Source organism: Choloepus didactylus, chromosome 6 (assembly GCF_015220235.1).
Source record: "Choloepus didactylus isolate mChoDid1 chromosome 6, mChoDid1.pri, whole genome shotgun sequence".
NCBI lineage: Eukaryota > Metazoa > Chordata > Mammalia > Pilosa > Megalonychidae > Choloepus > Choloepus didactylus.
The window spans coordinates 80,234,127-80,240,241 of NC_051312.1; positions in this window are offsets into that span (position 1 = coordinate 80,234,127).

Here is a 6,115-nt window from a genome sequence, read left to right on the forward strand (position 1 = left end):
TATGCTGGTTGATTGGTAGCTGGTCTCAGGTTTTTAGCCTCACTCACTTCAAGTCCTCCAATGATGTTTTCCTCAGCATATGCTTCTCCCAACCTCCTGCAGCTCACCATGGTCACCTTCATACAGTAATCCTTTTGCTGTGCACAATCTGTTTAGAACAGAGTCTTCAAATGCTTGTTTATGTAATCCCAAAAATAACTAAAGGTAAAAACACACTGTGCATCTTCTCGTGCATTTTCAGATTGACATCAAGTTGGGTAAGCATGCATTCTGTGTTATATTATAAATATATTCAGTTTAACATAAACTCTTTTAACACATCTTTAGATATCTAGTGAAACCTAAATTCATATTTTCAAACTGACCTCATGCATTTAACAATACATGAACATAGTATTTAACAGTCAGATATTTTAGGTATCTCTTTTCTCCTCTATTTTATTCTGCTAAAGATCATGTAGGGAATTTTATGTTTCAAACTATTTTAACACCCTGTTATAATATTTTGCAAAAGAAAATATGATATATGCTTAAATTTGATGCTTGAAAATTGTACATAAAGCAAATTTTGAAAGCATTTTCCTTATTGAGGTATTTTTACAATACTTACTAGTACACAACTGATAAAAAGCAAGCATAACATGCATTGTGATAAAAAAGTAATATTTTATTGGAAATTCATTTTTTAATGAAAGAAATGGGGCTTTTTTCCTTGGATCTAAAGTAAATATTATTTATTAATAGAATAAAAAACAGTTCAATATCAAGTCTATTTCTATTCATATTATCCCCTATCTGAAGATGTAAATACTGCAAGGCTTCATCACATACATAAGAAGATGATATTGCAACAGTTTTATCAGAGTGTATGGAATTAAACGGCAAAAACTGCATGATGCTCTATTGTCAAAAAATATTTCTAATGACCTAATAAATGACAATTTCATTGGATTTCATTTTACTGTTTTTTTTTTTTAAAGGAATGATGTTTAAACCATTTAACTTACATTAAACTATGTTACTGAGTCATTGGTGTCTTTCATATCATCAAAATCTATGTCAGTTGTCCCTTTTCGGGGTTTCTCAAAGATTTTTACACAATGGAGAAAGAGAAAGACTTAACATGCCTTTGAATGTTGTGCTTTTTTTTTTCCTTTGTAAATTGAGGGAAGTAAGATTATGAAAAGGTAGGAAAAAGGTGTAACAGAGACCCAATTAAACTGGGTACATTCTTGGGCAAAGTAAGTTAAGTAAAGAGAGTATACAGAAATTGAATATCTAAAAACTATTAACTTCAACCCATTTGTACTCTGGCACTTCTTAGGATGTCTTCTCTATTTTTCCTAGGAAAAATACAAACTGATGTATGTATTCAGTTTGAAGTCTACTAGATTAGATGCCCACCAATGGCAGCTTCTATAAAGTCTGATAACTGCCCTGGAGATACCTTGATCAAATCTCACCACAAAATACTAGGGAAGATTATTTTTCTGGAATGATACACAGGGACTTGTGAAAGAATATGTGTGTCTTTAACTGAGGAGACTGGTTCTGTACCTTATTTATTCAACTATTATTTTTTGAGCATTTACTAATTGCCAGACACTTTAATATTTAGTCAGATAAATATGTAATCATGAACATGTATGAATAGATGTTGGATGTATGATCAAATCTCAGTTTTAGCAGAGATTATTTTCAAAGCCATTTTTTTTTTTATTATGGAAATCTTCACTCCTGGAAATATGATTGCCTAGCAGTAGTGCTCAGAGAGCTGTCCAGATTATTCTGAATAGAGTTAGTTTTCTCACAATTCTTCAAGAACCTCAGACTTAGAAAAATCCAAAATGACACTTGCAAGACTTTTTTAATGCAATTTTATTGAGATATAATCACATAACATACAATCATTCAAAGTGTACAATCTGTTGTTCACTCTATCATCACATAGCTGTGAATTCATCACCACAATCAATACTTGAACATTTTCATTACTCCAAAAAATAAAATAAAGATTAAAATAAAAAGAACATCCAAAATATTCCATTCCCCTTCTCCACCCATTCTTCATTTGCTTTTTTTAATACAGTTTAATTGAGAGATATTCACACACCCTACAGTCATCCACAGTGTACAATTCATTATTCACAGCACCATCATACATTTGTGCATTGTCACCAGAATCCATTTTTTTTTAATTTTTATTTTTTAAATACAATTTTATTGAGATATATTCACATAGCATACAAACCATCTGAAGTATGGAATCACTGGCTCACAGTCTCATCACATAGCTGTGCATACATCCCCATGATCAATTTTAGAATCTTTTCATTACTCCAGAATACAACTGGTTTTTCTTTTAATTCAATATTCTTGAGATTGTTCACATACCATACAATCATCCAAATTGCACAATTTCCCATGATACCATCACACAGCTGTGCATCCATCACCACAATTATTTTTTTTCAAATTTTTAGAACATTTTCATTATTACAGAAAAGAAATAAAAACAAAAAATAAAATTCAAATCCTCCCATACCCCTAACTCCACCCCCTCCATATTGACTCATAGTATTGGTATAGTACATTTGTTACTGTTGATGAAAGAATGTTAAAATACTGGTAACTGTAGTACATAGTTTGCAATATGTATATAGTTTTCCCTATATACCTTCTATTATTAACTTCTAGTTATAGAAGGAGATTTCTAACATTGGTACAGTTAATCACAGACATTGTCCACCACATGATTCACTGTTTTATACATTCCCTTATTTTAACCTCCAACTTTCCTTCTGGTGACATACGTGACTCTAAGGTTCCCCTTTCTACCACATTCACACACCATTCAGAACTGTTAGTTATTCTCACAATAACGTGCTACCATCAGCTCTATTCATTTCCAAACACTTAAGTGCTGCAACTTACTGTCACACTTAAGTTCAGTCTATTTAAACATTCTGCTCATAATAACCAACCGCTCCCCTTTCTTTAGCCTTGTTCTATATCCTGATAACCTTATTTCATGTCTATGAGTTTACATATTATAATTAGCTGATATGAGACCATACAATATTTGTTCCATGTATGACTTACCTCACTCAATATAGTGCCCTTGTTTTCTTCATCAACCAGTTTTTATTAAGACAGTTTTGTTTACACAACATATGTTCCATCCTATGTAAACAGTCGATGGTTCCCTGTATAATCATGTATTTGTACATTCGCCCCCATTACCCCTACCTATATAAAGACATCTCCATTTCTTCCACAAAGAAGGAGGAAGAATTAAAGAAAGTAGGGAGACAAGAGAAAAAGAAAAGAAGAAAATAATAGCTAAAAAGCAACAAAAAGAAAGATAGAATTAAACTAAAGTACAAGAAAGAGTCAGACAACATCACCAATGACAAGAATCCCATACCCCTTCCTTGTATCCCCTTCTTATACACATTTAGCTTTGGTATATTGCCTTTGTTACATTAAAGGAAGCATAATACAATGTTTCTGCAAGCTATAGTCAACAGTTTGAATTGATTGTATTTTTTCCCAATACCACCCTATTTTTAACACCTTGCAAAGTTGACATTCATTTGTTCTCCCACATGTAAAAACATATTTGTACATTTTACCACAATTGTTGAGCACTCTAGGTTTCATTCAGTAACACAGTCCCATTCTTTATCTTTCCTCTTTCCTTCTGGTGTCACACATGCTCCTAACCTTCCTCTTTCAACCATACTCACAGTCATCTTTGTTCACTGTACTTATATTGTTGTGCTACTGTCACCCAAAATTGTGATACAAACCTCTCACTCCTGTTTTTTCCTATCTGTCATTAGTGCTCTCTTTAGTATCTATATTTCCTATAGCGCAGGTATCTTGTTCACAAACTCTGTCTTTGTCTGTCTGTCAGAGAATATTTTAAACTCTCCCTCATATTTGAAGGACAGTTTTGTCAGATATAGGATTCTTGGTTGACCATTTTTCCCTTTCAGTATCTTAAATATGTCACACCACTTCCTTCTTGCCTCCATGGTTTCTCCTGAGAAATCTGCACAGTCTTATCAAGCTTCCTTTGTATGTGATGGATCACTTTTCTCTTGCTGCTTTCAGCATTCTCTCTTTGTCTTTGATGTTTGATAATCTGATTGCTTAGTGAATTGCATAGGTCTATTCAGATCTATTCTGTTTGGGGTATGCTGTGCTTCTTGGATCTGCAATTTTATGTCTTTTATAAGAGATGGGACATTTTTAATGACTCTTTCCTCTGTTATTGCTTCTGCCCCTTTTCCCTTCTCTTCTTCTGGGACACCCATGACATGAACATTCATGTGCTTCATGTTGTCATTCAAGTCCCTGAGATGTTGCTCATATTTTTCCATTCTTTTCCTCATCTGTTCTTTTGTGTGTAGGATTCTAGGTGTCTTGTTCTCCAGTTCTTGAATGTTTTCTATGGCCTCTTGAAATATGCTGCTGTATGTCTCCATTGTGTTTTTCATCTCTTGTATTGCGCCTTTCATTTTCATACATTCTCCCAGTTGTTTTTTCAAACTTTTGATTTCTACCTTATGCTCACCCAGTGTTTTCTTTATATCCTTCATCTCTTTTCACATATCTTCCCTGAACTCGTTGACTTGGTTTTTGAATTGAATTATCGTATTTATTTGAAAATCTCTAACTGATTTTTTCATTAAAGTGAAGCAATATCTCAACTATATCTTAACTGAGGTGTAAGTTTGTTCCTTTAACTGGGCCATATCTTCATTTCTCCTAGTGTAATTTGTACTTTTCTGTTGTCAAGGCATCTAGTTTCCTTGGTTACCCCAGTCAGATTTTCCCATCCCTGAAAGGGTTCATCTCTCAGAGAGGGGCTATATTCAGTGTCAAGTTTCCCTGAGGGTGTGTCTTAAAAGATGGACAGACTTTCCTGTGAGGCCTCTAGCTGTTGTGCTTCTCCTAACCTGCCAAGCAGGTGAGACCTGTAAGCCTGTCGCTCCCAAATGGTGTAAAGAATGTGGTCCATTTAGTTCTCAGCTTAGGTTGTTTCTGTTTTGACTGTTTTCTCCCTGGCTCTGGAGTTTGAGTTCTGAAGGGAGGGTAGGCACTACCTCCTTCCTCTTAGGGAAAATACACCCCCTAAGGAGTTATCCTCTGCATTAGAATTGCTCCTTTTTCCTTCTGACTTTGTTATTTCCACCCTTGTCTGGGTCAGAGAATTGTGAACTGAAAATGGCTGAGGCTTTGTCCACTGAGCAACTCAGGTTGAGTGAGAAAAAAAGTAAAAGAGCCTTTCCATGGACCCCAGTTTCTCTCACCAATCAGAGAGAGCACTTGGTCTTCTGGGCTCTCCTTCCCAGGGCACAGATGTTTACTGGCTCTCTAAGGTCAGTCATCTCTAAAAGCCTCTGTATTATTATTTTTTAATTAATTTTCTTTTTCCATCAACCCTACGCCCTCTCCGCTGGTAGTTTCCTCAAGGTACTTTGTTGCTTGTAGGGGTTTGTCTATTTTTGTAGCTTGTATTCAGCAGTCCACATTTGTTAATTAAAACCCAGTTGGAACTGGGATGATCTATAGTCACTTGCTCCAGGACCGACGCATTCTCCCACAGCAAAGTCTTGCAGCTCAGCCTGCCATGGGGGGAGGGGGTTCCCAGCATGGTTCCACAGTTTTTGCTTACAGTTTTTATGTTGTGATTTCTGCCATTCCACCCAATCCAGGTTGGTGTATGAAGTGTTGACAGTCACGGTTGTCCCCTAGCAGTTGTTCTAGATTATTTACTAGTTGTTCCTGATTGTTTATTAGTTTCTCCAGGGGACTAATCAAACTCTGCACTTCTCTATGCTGCCATCTTGCCCCTCCCTGCCTGACTTTAAAAAACTATTTTTTTAAGAAAATTATCTAGTAAACCTTTGGGACAAATTCTATCTCTCTTAGGTACTGTGACTTTGAATAACAATCTCTCAATGAGAAGAACAACTTGCAAACCTGTAAGTTTAGACCTAAGCGGCACAATGTAGTAGATGCCAGTCACACATGGCTACTGACCACTTGAAATTTTAATTTCAAATTATGGTGTGTGGGAATTATAAAATACTTTGAGAACTTT